Source organism: Diadema antillarum, unplaced genomic scaffold (genome assembly GCF_040938485.1).
Source record: "Diadema antillarum isolate AM-2024a unplaced genomic scaffold, OU_Dant_1.0 scf00000144, whole genome shotgun sequence".
Taxonomy (NCBI): Eukaryota; Metazoa; Echinodermata; class Echinoidea; order Diadematoida; family Diadematidae; genus Diadema; species Diadema antillarum.
This window is the reverse complement of record NW_027271033.1, coordinates 722,959-739,508: the sequence shown is the minus strand read 5'-3', so window position 1 is coordinate 739,508 and position 16,550 is coordinate 722,959. Positions and strand designations below refer to the sequence as shown.

Below are 16,550 nucleotides of genomic sequence, written 5' to 3'. Positions count from 1 at the left end.
CACACAACATCCTCCTCCGCCCCACCCCTCCCCCCCCCCCCCCCCCACACACACACATATATGATATTATACACCCGGTTATAATTCTTACACAGACAACATGTAAGACTGTATTCAGCAGCAACAGAGTTCAAAGTTCCATTCTGTGATTGTGTATTATGTATGCATATGTTTTGGAGTTATTGTTATATTTTAGTATATTTTTGAATGTATAGAATTAATATATTGAAGTTTAGTTTGGTTTAGTATGATTTTACACCATGGTTGATTCTGTTAAAATGTTGTTGTTATACATTATCATAGATTCTGAAAAAAGGCAATTAGCCCAAAAGCTCAGTTAGAGGGGTTGCTACTCAACATCACAGCCACGTCTCTTGTGCAAGTTTTGCTGACAATTTATTACTATAACATTAATTTGTGCATATGAACTGTTGTAAAGACTATTACTTTTGTGTGGTAGTCAGTGAATTTAAAAACAAATTCACATGAAATTCCCCAATTACAACCCAGCATGTAATACAGAAATCACTAAAAATGTTTTACTTTACAGTACTTGCCTTCCAGAATTCCATGGAGCCATTCCCTACCACACACAGCAAAACATTCTAAAAACCTTGTTAGACATGGCAGTGTGAATTATGCGTAGTTGTCATACTTTTAATGATACCACAGTCTGTATCCTCTTGTTGGCATTCCCTTGTTGAAGGATGATTTTGAGCAGTACAATGTACACTAAGACATTTCATTGAAGTCATGTTCAGCTCTATGGGCAGCTTTGTTGAAATAGTTTCCATGCTTCCAGTCTGCAGACCTTTTCAGTTGTAGGAAAATGTTTTGCATTGTCATATGAAAACTCTGATTCAGATCTCAGATCTCAAAATTGTAAATTAGTCTAAGGAGGGATTCACATTGCCTTTGTTTGATGACTGCATCAATCACAAAGTAAATTGCTGTAGCTGGAAGATGAAAATATATGGAGCTTGTGCAATATGTGTTATTCTAACCTATTATTGTCAGTGATATGGCTGAGGATATATAATGTCAGTTGCCAGAGACTCCTGGAGTTTCATGCAGCTGAAACCACATTAACCTCTGGCCAGATGATAAAACAAAGACTTATCAAACCGAGGCCATCATCCATGAAAAGATGCAATCAATCTTAAGTCAGAAAATCAGACACAAATCAGGTATCAGCCAATGAGAATTAAGTATTCAGAGACTTATGTTTGATTTCTGACTTAATTTTGATCTCAAATTTTATGCAACAGGGCCCAGACAAAATGAGTAAGTGTAAAGAAGATATGATAGAGGCTGTACTGCTACAATACTGGGATGCTGATTTTTTTTTTTTCATTCCTAGATACATTGTATGATTATCTTTATGAGATTGCTGAGTGACTCATAATTTATGTTGGTCTCGCACATTGTCAGTTGACCTGTGGACATACTTTAACTCATACAAATCACACTGTCTTGACTTTCTTCCTAATGCATAATTTGTGGACATTCTGCTTCCACCCATCAAACACAGCCCCTCCCTACCAATGGATACAGCCAGACCAGTGGTCCCAACCCACACCAGGCTACGAATGGCTCCTTTGAGGCACTCAAGAGTCATAGAGAGGTGGCATCTCAGACCCCTATACCACGGGGTTATGAGGACCTTCCCCTAGAGGTCCAAGGAAGGGATGGGGTACACCCCAGCCTCTGGATTATGAGGACATCCTGAGGCAGAAGCGTGAAGAAGAGTTGAGATATCGGTACGAACTACTATATTTTCTATGTTTGTATCAGGATCGTACAGAGTTAAGCCCAGGGAAGATCTATTGTAATGCATTTATTGGAGTTCAGCAATTTGCTGTATCATTTTTGCAGGGTACCACATGGCCAGTGACATGTCATCAACCCTCTCAGGCCGGTATATAGTCATCGTTTGAATTACAATAAAATTACCAGGAATCAATGTATTTGCTGAAAAATAGCCCGTAATGATTTTAAAAAAAAAAATGCTAATGCACAGCTGCATGTCACATGTGTACATGTACATTTTCTTTAGTTGCTGTACATGTACATTTCTTTAGTTGCTTAGTGCAGTTCACAGATTGGTCAGCTACTGTAAAACTGGAAATGTTCGCGAGTGTTGAAATTTTCGCGCATTTCGCGCAACCAGAAACTAACGCAAAATAAAAGCATGTGAATATTTTTGCTGGCCATGTGTTCATGTGCGTGATGTCTTGATTCCGCGGAATTAAAACACACGCGAAACTCTTCTCACCCGGCCAAGCGTGAAAAATTAGTCGCGCGAAAATATCCACTTTTACAGTATACATAAGAATAAGTCACTTGGAATAACAGCGAAGAAATGAGGGCTGCAACACAGCAATTTTTGAAAAGAGAAATTGCATATATTATTTTACCGAAATTAGGCTGACTAAATGACAAACAATTTGTTTTTGCTTCAAATTCAAATGGTGTATAAGTGATCTTTGCTTTGTCTTTTGCATATTTAGGCAACTTTATTTGTGAAGATTTAAATTCTCCAGATCTGTGCTTGAGGTCTGACAAATGTGATGGACATCACAATATTACAAATATGCACCACACAGAACATATATTCCAGTGTAATAGGGAAAGGTAATATTATTAAGCCATTTTTGCAGAAGTGACTTTGGCCCTCACATGACCAAGATGCATTTTTTCGGCCTCCATGTCTTGCACGTTTGACTTGATTATTTTCTTTGATAAGCAGCCTTAAAGGGATGGTACAGTTTTGGTGGAGATGAGACTTTGGCTTTGAACTTTTTGCGAGATACCAAGAAAACACTTATGATATAGTACAGAACATACTATTTTAAGAGGAATTCAAAGTTTATTTGACGAAAATCGGGTTTGGAATGAGTGAAACATCCAAAAACAAAGTAAACAAACGCGATCGTAATAAAGTGTGGGTCCCACACTTTATTAGAATCGCTATTTTTTTGATATCTCAGCCATTTCAAGACCAATTTTCATCAAAGAAACGTTGAATTCCTCATAGAACTACATGCTCTTTCACATTTTAGAGGTTTCTCAGTTATCTCACCAAAAAATTTTAGAAACCTGAAATTAGGTCTCAACCATAACTGTACGATCCCTTTAAACATTTACACTTTGTCCAGTTATCAGAAAAAATAAAGAAGAATGTTACTAATGTATTGAGTTTATTGATACTGTATTGCATCAAATGAAGTGACTTTCTCCTCCCCTGAAGCCTAAACACATGCAAAGTTTCTGAACACATATGAGGTTTCTTGATTCATAATTTGTGTATGCTCCTCACCAGTCGCTATGATGACTTGGACTACTACCAGCCCAGGAGTCTGAAGCCAGCCCACAGTGATCCTTACCTCAATAGATATGATGAGGTTAGTTTATGCTGGCTCACAAAGATGATGACTTTCATTGAATTGTTTGAGAGTAGTGATATGTAATAATGGCTGATTCAATTTATCGCTCAATGTCTGCTGTTGTACAATTTTTGGACCTTGGCATCAAAGTTGTATTTAATGGAAGTTGATGAATATACTGTATTTTCATTTGGACACATGTTTATTGGGCAAATGTATTTTAGACTTGAACTGTAGATAAAAACGTATGTGAAAACTATATCATGTCATTATTGAACAATATTATGTTTCTGTTTTGTTCTCTGATGGAAGGAATTTTCTGTCTCAAGATATTTGTTGTATTTTTGTCACAGTCATTGTTGTAGATGTACACGTAGACTCACAATCAAGCCCTGTAACACTGATTTTTTTTTTTGTTGTCTTGTAAATTAGATTCCCACATTCTTTAGATATAACTTTACTTCATTTAGAGGTGCAAAACCTTCTCAAGTAATGTCACTTCTGATTGTAAAATGCATTCTCAACAGCTGAATATGCAAGAACTTTGCATGTCTCTGAAATAAAAAGTGTAATTTACCAACCTTCTAATATGTTTTGACTATAAATGCACTGTGCTGATTTTCTTCTTGAAGAATTTGATGAGTTTTTTTTTTTCTCTCTCTCTCTTTCTGCAGGATGGCAGAAGATCAAGCAGGAGAGATCCATATGATGACTATGACAGAAGGTAATCTACAATTTTATTTGTCATTAAGTACAATGTATTTTAGAGTAAGTGTAGCACAGTGTTACATGTACAGTGATACATTCCATTCAATTAAAACATTTAAAATGCCATTAAGTTTGTTGTTAGTAATCCTTTTTCTGTGATCTCTAACATATGTTTGAACTTCCTTTGTTTGTTTATTTCATTGTCTTTTGTATTTTCAAAAGACTTTGGATTGGGGAGATACAAATAGTATTATATCCGTCATGTCAAGTTTCTTGCCATATGATTATACAGAGCACGAAAATGGTGTAGTTTTACTAGCTAGCTACGAGCAGCGTGATGCGATGCAAAGACTTACTAGCCAGCGTGATATAGTACTTTTGAGAATCCACGATCTGCACCCAATCGCGATTGTGTGATCGATATCTACATTTCTCACATTAGAATGTACGCAGTGGGCGTAGTAGCGATACTTACTAGCTAGCGTGGTGGTGCTGACGGCATTACAGAAATCTGTGGTGCGATGGTGTGTGTGTGTGATCAATGCAGTTCAGGTCAATTGACAGAGTGACTGCTTCAAGTAATGGAGGAATTTCATAAATTGCAGCAGAAGTACAACATATCAGGTATGGTTTAGGAATTATTTCAATAAAGTAAAACCGATTTTGAAGATGATCTGGGTAACGAAGCCTCTTTAGGCCAACTAGTACTAACTAGTCCTGGACCTGCTCGATCTTTCGGAGTTCTGCGCGCTGGACTAGTAGCTCGTGCATATAGGAATCAACAATGGTCTAATACACTGTGGCCTATGTATACATACAGCGCAGCGGTGTCGTTCGCTACGCGCTGCACGCAATGCTGCTGCACTGCTACGGCCTAACATTCGATTTATCCAAAAGGGAACCTTGTCATCACTCTAGTAAAATGCTCGAGAGGGATATAAAACAAATATCGACTGCTTTCTTTCGGGCCATGATAAAACTATTTGCCCTCGGTGATTTCTCAACAGTGTCATTCGTCTCGGGACATAGCACTGTTGAGAAATCACCTCGGTGCAAATAGTTTTACCACCTCCCTTTGTAGCAGTCGATATTTGTATACTAGCGCAACAGACAATAGGAATAGAAAGCGTGCTGACAAGAGGGTGTTGTAAACTGACCCCTTCAGCCTGCACTGCTGGTCATTCCTTGCATTACTGCGTAATTATTCAGTACCCACTGCATGCTATAAGGGTTAGAACCAATACTTGTTGTTGGGCAGAAGCTTGGTGGTCTAGCGGAGATGACCCCTGTCCGGAGATCAAGAGGTCATAGGTTCGAATCCTACTCGAGTATGTATGCCCATGATTTTTTTTTTTTTTAAACATCTCGACAGAAGAATTTGATGAATTTGGGCATAGTGTTGATTATCCAAGAGTGAGAATCAAGAGGGACCCAGCCTTATCTAAGTGTCAGAGATTATCAGAGATTTACATGAAACCTGTTCGGAAAACTATTTCTGGAAATTGTGTTCATACCTTATAATAACAAAAGAGATATTAAACTACATTCACCACTCAGACAGTCAGTTCCTGGTATGCGTGTACATTTTATGTTATGTATATTTCTCTTGTCTCGCGTGGTAATGCAGGAGAGTTCGCTTCAGTGATGAGGTTCCTACAGGAGGGCTTCAAGGGGGTCCCAGAGGTGGGGAGCTGTATGATAGGTAAGCATATGGAGAAAGTAGTCATATTGACTAATACAGATTATGAAAGCCATTAAAGTAGTATAGACAACACCGATATAGGCTTTGAAATGTAGATAACATTGACACTGTAGACTGTGAAATCTAGATTGTAAAATAAACTGCACAAAACAAAACATATAAAGAAAAAGATCATTTTACACATGTAACTGACTACTCAGAGAAACTTTGCAGCTTTTTATGACTCTGTGGCATGGTGGATAAAACTCTTGACTTTTAGTCAGAGGTCCCAAGTTTGAATCCCACGTTGTCCTTGGACAAGAGGTTTTTACCTAAAATGTCCCTCTTGACCCATTTGAATAAATGAGTACCTGGCAATTCTTGGGTAATAGTAATGGCAGGACCCTCTTGTAGAGCAGTGGCAAACAATGAAAAGGCTACCCTTGATAAAGAAGACCATATCATTATTATTAGCTTAATGTAGAATATCAGTAATAAAAACTTTCTAGCCAGGAATATGCCCTTATTTGTGCAAAATTAAGCAGATTTGTTAATTCTAGATGCAAAGGGGGTTTTCCATTTCACAATTGTTCAGAGATCAGTTCACTACCACCTGCAACAGTTTTTAGGGGTGTTGCACATTGAACTAAACACTTGGGCCTGAATTCACGAAGGTGGTACAAATGAAACCATGGTTTAAACCATGGACAAAAACTATGGAGCGGCAAGTGTCGCATGAAATATTCTGTAACGAAATCAGTCATTTCATTGATGAAATGATTATTTTTAACGAAATGACAACATTTTGTAACTCAATGAACATTTCGTCCATGAAATGATAATTTCGTTAACGAAATGGTCATTTTGTCAACGAAACGGTCATTTTTTCAACGAAATGACTAATTCAGTAACGAAATATTCTGTGTGACACTTGCTGCTCCATAGTTTTTGTCCATGGTTTAAACCATGGTTTCATTTGTACCACCTTCATGAATTCGGGCCCAAGTGTCATGCGACTCGCATTCGTTACCAGGCAGTTGCACCATTCTGAGGCGTGCTTGACTGGTTGCATCTGAACTTTAAATATGCTCAAAATTCAGAGGCGACCAGATGTGATTAATTCACTCACATCAGGTTGTACGACCGGTCGTGCCATTTATTGTGTGAGTGTTGCACAACGTTTCACAACTTGATGCGAGAGTTTCTATGACTCAATAGTCGCTTTAGGTTGGCTGGAGGTCAATGCGACATGCAACATTCGCACATGCACTAGGGACCTGTAGACACCAGTCTTGCAAGTGGAGGTGATAGTGCTGAGACCATGAGACTGTTGCATGACCGGTTACTGCACATTGTACAATGTTGTACGACCATTACCCAACTGTATAAGACTTCGTGCAACTTTTCCTTGGGGGTATATATAGGGGCACAGTAGTACAGTTCTTTATTGCAAAGGTTTGTAATTCCGAAAATGAAATAAACTTCTTTTTGTGACAAAATATGGTGTTTACAAGTAGGTGAGGGTATTAATAACATTCAGTGATAGTTCTAGTTTGCATTGTGCCTATGATAAAGATTACATTGCCTATCACAATGCGACTGTATGAATGTGACTTTTTCCTCTTTGTATTACATTCAGTGATGAATTCAACACATAATTAATTCATAAAAAAGCCTTCAGTTGAGGTGAATTTTTAGTACCAGTGGAATGACTCTTATCATTTTATTTCCCAGATCATATCGTCCAAGGGTACGAGAAAGCCTTGAAGAGCCTTTGGTTTATGATTGGGTGAGTGATAGGAACATAATTATGTAGTTACACCTAATGATGCTCATCAGTAAGTATTAGCATCATGTGAGATAAAGAGACTTTTGTTGAGTATGCATGCTCAAAATGCACAGTAATGTATTTGTAGTTAAAAGTGGATATTTCTGCGCGCCTAATTTTTCGCGCTTGGCCGGGTCAGAAGAGTTTCGTGTGTTTTTAATTCCGCGGATCAAGACATCACGCACAGGAATGTATGGCAAGCAAAACTATTCGCGTGCTTTTATTTTTGCGCTAGTTTCTGGTTGCGCGAAATGCGCGAAAATTTCAACACCGCGAAAATTTCCACTTTTACAGTAGTTTGAGAACATTGTGACAAATGTCAGTTGGACTCACACCACAAGTACATCACCTAAGATGCCGATCAGGTTCAAATATGGATGAAGTCCCCCAAGTCAAATGATCAAGTGGTCAATGAACTTCGCATGATACGTACTATACTCGTAGTATTGTGGTGTACTCTCAATAGCTTTGAGTTACAGTATGACCACCAAATTCACAGCACAGGTACATTACCTAAAGATGGCGGTCAAGTTTTGAATATTGGTAAAGTCCCACAAGGTCAAAGGTTAATTAACTTTACCTGATAAGCACCATACTTGCAATATTGTAGTATTCTCTCCATATCTTTCCACAGCTTTGAGCTATGGCCACCAAGGTCACACCATAGGCACATCTTCTAAAGACGCTGATCAAATTTGAATATTGTAAAGTCTGACAAGGTCAAAGGTCCAAGGGTTTAATGAACTTACATTGAAAAAACTATACTCACAAACTGTGATATGCAGGCGAGACATCGCTTGCCATTTGCCTTGTTTCATAATGACGTAATGTTTTCCAGATATTTGCTAGATTCCAAGCATGAGACATTAAGTGTTTATGAGTATAGATGTACAAATGAAGGAGCTGTGACAATTGATTTATCAACATTTGAATATAATAGTTAATGTCTCATTAATCTCATCACAAATGTTTGATGTAAATTTAGAATAGTAAATATGGCTTACACTTAAGTTCTTTCTTCATTCTTTTTCACCTTTATCAGAGTCAGAGTAAAGCGGGGAGAAGTCGGACTTTCACGAACGATGAAAGGTATGTAGCAAGAGAGACAGAGAGAGCAAATTTCCACAGAGAGATTATTTTGCAATAATTATGTGTGTATGTCCCATTCTCAAACATCCTGATGCAAAAATAGTACCCTGCTGTATGCATGCCATTTATATGCAGGTCATGTTTTGTTTTAAAATTTGGAATCTATGGTAGAAGGATCTGCATTTGTAGATGAGCAGTACCAGTGAGAAAGGAAATGTTTAGACATCAATTTAAAGATGTTGTATACAGTGTATGTTTCTTTCTGTGCTGATGATTATACGCATGTAACATTTGCTTAAGGTCTTAGGTCATGGGGTCAAAAAGATCAAAGGGCAGTTAAAAGATGATAGATAATAACATTTGCAAATGTTTGCATGAGCTGAGGGTTGCTGGCCGGTCAAATCCTAAGATCCCCACTGCAGATTTTTTTCCCTACCTAAACCCAAAGACTACCTCAGAGCTGCTTAGTCTCCCTTAAAGCAGAATACTAAAGGAAACGCATATTTTGTTGGATTATTCCCCCATTTCAAGCTTAGAGCATGTTAAACACAGCGGCCTTTAATTCATCCATTTAGAAAATTGCGTTTTGGAGAACGGCTGCTTAGAAAAATTGTATCCTGAATCATGCTCAATCGGAAGAGCCATGGTTATTTTGGGGGCGTGTCCATGACGTCATGGGGTGAAGGGCAAACCCGGAAGTATCACACAACAGCCTAAGCTTACCTACTTTGTATGTATGCTCTCGATGAGAGCGTGATGTCGAGGCTCATACCCCGAAATCCCGAGACCTTTTTTATCAGAATGTCACAAAAAATGAAATGAAATTGTTTTCTACTGCAAGTCTCCTGTGAAATCACACATTTCCTCGTTTAAAGAGAGTCTGTTAACGTGTTATTTAGGCCACGAATACAGAAGTTGTCAGGCCTAGTGCCTGTAATGGTGCTTCGTAGTCGATCAGTCACATGCATGCGCCCATCACCGGCCACGTATGTCGCAGTGCAGTAGCCTCCGTGTATCAAAGAGCGGAGAAGCCTGGGCTTCGTACCTCTTTGGAACGTACAATATGTACTATATCAGCAGTTCCTCGGTAGTACTACAGCTGTGTACGCCATATATATAGCGAGTCTTTTTTTTCGCGAATCGGGACTTGCCAATAATTTCGCGAGTGCTTAAATTCGTGGTTGTGGAGTACACTACGGAAGGGGGAAATATATACGGAAAGTAAGTTAATATTTTCTCGTGTTTTTAAATTCGCAAAAAGCACCAGGTTCGCGAAATTGGTGAAAATTAAAAAAAAAAAACCTCGCGAAACATTCGGCGTACGTGGATCGCTAATACTAGATACCACGCAGTCAATGCGTGGGCATCGGCTAAGTCAAAGTCTTGACTAGGCTGGCCGGCCTATGTGGTGATAAAATAAACGATACAGAGCACTGCGATTTTCATTGATAGTAATAAAACTTTGTTGGACTCGGTGAAGTAATGAATGGATAGTGCAGTGAATTAGTGAGGGTACCTAGCTCTAGCTAGATAGAATGCTGATGAGCTGTGAACGGGAGTACGGAGTGAGTGTGATGTGATAAGATACATGTATGATAATACGTAGCCCGACCAGATGCTGCGCTACTTTATACAGCGACTGGGCTGTGTTCAGTTAGGCCTATACTGTGGCGCTTGAGACCTTGCGCGATTCCCTTCACCCAATGATGTCATCGGCAAAGCCTCGAGATTTACGCTGTGACCTAGATTTTAGGGGGGTGACAGGTGTAAATCCTCTAACTCCACTTCAAAAAGGCCATTTTAAACGATGTAAACGACAAATTGTTCTATTTGTCCCACTCTTTGACTTCATATATAATTTTATTTCTTCAGTATTCTCCTTTAAAGCTGCAATATGTCTCATCATGTACTGACAAGAGAATATAAAAAATCTCCTTGACTTGAGTATTATGTTTGCCTGTTGAGTTGCATAACATACAAGTATTTCTGTGATATTCTTTGAAACCACCCAGATTTTGGTCTGGCAATGTAGACAGCCCTGCTACAATATACATGCTGTTGTACAATTTTTTATTAATTTTGCCCACTTGTTATTATCACTAGCTATAAAATTGCTCTTATCATATGTAGCTCTAGATTTGTTGCGTCAGGTAGATGGTAGTATGTCTGCATTTAGCCAACTAATTAACACATAAGACTTGATGGACCTTTACTCAATGAAAAGCATACAAGAAAAAATTACACTTTTTTTGATTACCATTGCTACATATGAATAATGTATGGTTTAATCTCATTCTGCAGACCCAAACCAGCCCTTAAACAGGAAGAGCCAGAGAGACCTGCCAGAGCTAAATCAGCTACACATGCTGAGGAGAGCAGCCTGCCTTTAGGTGATCATTGATTTACAAAACTAACCGCAGAATATGTATGGGAAAATCTTAAAAGGAAATAATCAAGAAAATATGATTATAAGTGGACATAATCTTGCTTCCACCAGAAGATCATGATGAACATCAGTCTTTTAAGGGCTTTTTACACTTGTAAATTTTTGCTTAGCCCCGGACCAACGGTGGGGCTAAGGGGGGGCCTTAGCCCCACCGTTGGTACGGGACTATCCTTAGCCAACTTTCTGTTTACACTCGTTTTTGCCAAAGTGGGCTAGCCCCACCGATAGTACGGTACTATCTGGCCCTGCAAAATAGCAGGGGTTAGCACCGCAATTGCAGTGCTAGCACCGCAATTGCGGTGCCAAGCAAGTGAGTGTAAACAGAACGAAAAAATAATCCTGGGCTAAGCGACGGAGACGAAGTCCGACCCTCACTGACCAATCAGAAACGAGGTAATCAAGTGCTGCCGGTGCGTGCGTGTACGTGTACAGTACACAGCGTAATTATGAATATTCATGTGGTTTGGAAAGTCCGGGGCTAAGAAATACGAGTGTAAAAAGGTCAGTTTTCTCCTTAGCCCCGGACAAGAGATAGTACGGGACTAATTGGCGAGTGTAAAAAGCTGAAAAAATTGGTACGGGACTAACGATAGTCCTGGGTCAGAGAAAGTCCGGGGTTAAGAAACACAAGTGTAAAAAGCCCTTTTGATGATTACTACCAAATTGTTCATTTGTTTCCAATCTCTTGGAATGCCTTTTTAGCTCAAGTGAGCTATTGCGATCGTTCTTTGTCTGGCGTCCGTCATGCATTGTGTGTCGTCCGTCGTGCGTAAACCCCCCCAAATTAAGGAATCTTTAAAGATCTTCATCTGTAAAACCAGAGGTGATAGAGCTAAAGTTGATACTATGGGTGGGGGGGGGGGGGGTCCCTTATTGTACATTTTCATCTTCTTCTTGAGAATACCTGGTCAAATTTTAGTGAAACTGTGTGTAATTTAGATTAGTGACTGCGTGAGAGGTTAACTTGCAATACTCAGGTGAGCGTGAAACCCCTGCGTCTCTTACTTTATATTTAGTCAGTTTGACAAGATGACATTTCGCACATAATATTATGTTGTCAGTCATAATGAGATGTAATGGAGTGTAATTTGCTTTGTGTTTTTAGAATGAACTTCCCCAGTAAATAAAAACTGAACTGAACTGAACTGAAAGTAGATCAAAATGATTACTGTCCAGGTGTACTGTAATAGACAGATTTGTTTGTTTGTCTCAATACAATGATAATGAGAGGATTATATTAGCAAGTATTGACTTGTGAGTTTAGTCTAGCTATCTGAGTTTATGAGGTATGTGGAGTGGAGAAATGAAATGAGAAACCTGATTAGTTTGCACCAGCCAGTGAGGACAAAATTTGATCCTCCCATAGACATCTGTGGGTTGAGTGGATGATGGAGTCTGTGAGTGTCATGAAGGTAAACAAGTGTTACTCAGATGGGAACTGGTGAGCACTTTATATCTTTGCTGTGTTTACCTCATGAAGTAAGGATTAAACTTCACCAGTAAATACTTGCATCTGTAATGCTCTCAGTTTACTTAACTGTTCTCTTGAAACACAGTGAGACCTACAAAGAAACTCTGACCTCAGCCCACTAGAAGCTATCGGGTATTCATGAAGAGACACTTTATCCTGTACTTGTAGTACCTGTTGGGTTAGAACTTTGTAAGCATGGAGGAGAGTCAAAGCAAAGTCTGGTGCTTTGGAGTTTGTCATGTTAATCCTTGAAGGTGTGATTTGAACTCCATCCTGCTTGTTCTGTGATGGATGTCACTGGCCTGGGATGATTTTGCCTGTGATATTGATGCAGCTCTCGTTGAAGACTGTTTGTAAGCAGCCTCATCCATTCTAGACTGCTACATGACATGCTTACTTCACTGAATGGTGGTATCCCTGTTCACTCTCTTGTGAGGCTTGTTAAAGCTTGCCTCAGAAACAGCTCTTGCCTCTAACCATGAAATGCTTCTGTGTAGGCCAAATTGATTTTCATATGCTCATACATGCAGATGCAAGGGTCTGTAGAATATGCATTTAACCTCATTTCACACCCAACTCTCTCTGATCTCTTTGTTTTGCCGCTTCCAATAAGTGTAATGATATTATATTTTATATTGATTTTAAGAATGTGAAGCAACTTTACAGTCTGATCCCATGGCACCATGACTAATGCTGTGAGCATTCAATTGTTGCAGTGACTTGTTTGGACTTGCAAGTGTAGCTTTAGACTCTGGTCTAGTAGTACACCAGTGCAGCTGGAACAAATGCAACAGGCTCAGAAAAAACAAGTAATAATAATGATAATGATAATAACTATAATATAGACATTTATAATGTGCAACATATCCACTCAAAGGTGCTCAAGGTGCTCACAGTCAATGTTTATAACCAAATACACAATCCGACGGTATATTACGTATAAGTTTCAACAGCTGCAACATGTTCCTCCTCTAAGAAAAGTAGACCAAATGTGCATTTTTAGTTGAAAGTAGATAACAGTAGAAAACAAAACCAGTTCACGATAAGATTTCATCTCCTTTGAGTTACACCCTTTTACTGTATTCCACCTTTATCTGTGTTCTCAAGGTCGAAGGGAAACAGAGAGTGCAGCAAGAAGGAAGAAGCAGCAGTACAGAAAAGAGCTGGAGCAGCAGATGCAAGAGGCCAAGGAAGCTAAGATAAGGTGACTGCTGCAAATACATCATTATTTGAAGCTTGAAAGCAGTTTTGAATGATCCAGGCATTTGTATTCAAGTCACTGCATTCAATTGAATACTGTGAATACTTACTATAGTGTAAACTTTTATTGTCCATTTTTGAGCAAATAAAGTTCTTAGAATTACACTGTCTGCTGGAACTCTGTTTTGAAAATGAAAATAGGTACATGCAACATCATGCTGTTTGTTTTTGTTGTTTTGGTAGTGTGTGCAATGTGCAGATTAGACATTCCACTGATTTGTTGCATTGTCATATTAACATCATTTGAGCTAAAAGTACCTAACCAAATCTTGATTTACATAATATTTGCATGGCGATTAAACATGACATGGATTGTGGGAATGTAATTATCTGTTATTGTGAAAATGAAATGAATATATCGTGTGTAGAACTCAATTCATAACAAAGAAACAAAAGCATTTAAATTCATTTTTCTTGTTCGTTTTTTGTTTTTGTTTTTTGGTTGTTTTTTTTTTGCTTCTGGATATTGTAAACTGCTACAAAGGGTGTTTTGCTTACAGCTGTAATGTTCAGGTGTTTTTCCAAATTCCTTGCACGTAAATGACAGCATAGGTTTATGAATTCCACAGTGGATGAAAACTGTCGCGTGCAATTGCCCACATTGATTAGCATATAGTGTAAAGTAATGGTAGCACTATGAGTGTTCATGTTCAATGCTCGATTTACTGCTTTTTAGCTCACCTGAGCCAAAGGCTCAAGTGAGCTATTGCGATCGCTCTTCGTCCGGCATCTGGCGTCCGTTGTCCGTCGTGCGTAAACTTTTTACATTTTCATTTTCTTCTTGAGAACCCCACGACCGGTTTTCACCAAACTTGGCAGGTAGCATCCCTAGGGAAATAGGATCTCAGCTTGTTAAAATGGGCACCATGCCCCACCCAGGGGGCCCCCAGAGGGGCCCAAACCCCCCAAAATTAAGGAATCTTAAAAAATCTCCTTCTCTAGAACTAGAAGTGATAGAGCTAAATTAATACTATGAGTTGGTACAAAACTGCATAGTCCAACCTTCTATGAAGTACAGTGTACCTTGCAGGTATTTTTACCAGTGTGATGGAATATGATGCAAATAGACACCATACCCCCAGCTCCCAAACTACCCCACCACAAGTTTCCAATGTTCTCAGGTAAGAGTCTGCCAGAATGCATGGGAGGTGAACTTGCGATACCCAGGTGAGTGTGAGACCCCTGGGTCTCTTGTTAGGATTCCAGTGCCCTTTTGCCTGCTGGAAGAGCTACAGAACCTTGAGCATTTATTTAGATTGCATGTTTCACCTTATGGAGAAGTAACAATATTTTTGGAAATTTTAGCTGTCCTCATAATGCGTCTAAAACTAAGCATTCAAACCCTGTCCAGATTTGACTCAAACCAATTACACAAACTTTTTTTATGCCTCCACCACGAAGTGGTGCCGGAGGCATTATGTTTTCGGGTTGTCCGTCTGTCCGTACGTCCGTCCGCTTTCGTTTACGCGATAACTTGATTAATATTTACTGGAATTTTACCAAACTTGGTCCAAGTATGAAGTATGATGGGGCAATTATTTGATTAGATTTTGGGTGAAATCGGCTAAAGGTCAAAGGTCAAAGGTCAAGGTCAAATCATGAAATTGTATCCGTTTACGCGATAACTCAAGACTGGACGGAGCAAATTTCACCAAACTTTGTTGGAGGATGATATATTATGGGACAATTACTTGATTAGGTTTTCAGTGAAATCGGACAGAGGTCAAAGGTCAAAGATCAAGGTCAAATCCTAAAATTTATCTGTTTATGTGATAACTCAAAACTGGATGAAGCAGCTTTTACCAAACTTGGTCCAAGGATGATGTATGATGGGACAATTAGTTGAGTAGATTTTAGTGACATTGGCAGGAGGTAAAAGGTCAAAAGGTCAAGGTCAAATGCTACAAATGTTGCAATTTCCCCCATATCTATGCAATGCCCAAAGGTATTTTCTTGAAACTTGGTGTGGACATGTACTACTGCGTAATGATTCTCCAGAGAGAGTTTCATGTCATAAGGTCAAAGGTCAAAAGGTCAAAGGTTAGGTGAAAATGTTGCAATATCACTTTTCTCGCAAAGGTTCAATGTATCTTTGTGGAACTTGGTACATACGCATGTACTGACTGGCAGGGATTATCTAGGGAATTTAGGGGTCATGGGTCAATAGTCAGGGGTCAAAGGTCAAGGTCAACTTGTCAAAATGTTACTATTTCGCTCATATACTAGTATATGCAATGCTTGCATTATTAGTTTCAAAACTTAATACATGCATTACCTAAATGGAGATTCTCCGAGAAATTTCCAGCCAGAAGGTCAAAGGTCAGAGGTTAAGGGTCAAAGGCCAGGTTTCAATGCCCCCCCCCCCCTCAAAAAAAAAAAAAAATCTATCAACCGTCATTACACTCTTTCTTCATACCTTGGAAATTACTCAATGCATAAATTTATAGAAAGGTTCGTCAGAATTCAAGTAAAAATTCTCAATTCCCAAAATATGTGTACTTGCACTCTTAGAAAATTATAGCAAACCCAGTTCAAGACATTTCTGACAAACCTGTCACTTCAATATTTTGCCAGCTATGTGAAACTGTCATGGATCACACTTTGTGAAGACATTGTACTATACACCTATTGGAGAATCATGCATTATGGCGGAGGCATCAGTCGCCATAGCGACATTTCTA

At 39.0% G+C, this 16,550-nt stretch overlaps 1 pseudogene; it reads left to right on the top strand.

Moving 5' to 3' along the window:
* LOC139721494 (uncharacterized) overlaps positions 1-16,550 on the top strand; it is a 188,909-nt pseudogene that overhangs the window by 12,307 nt on the left and 160,052 nt on the right.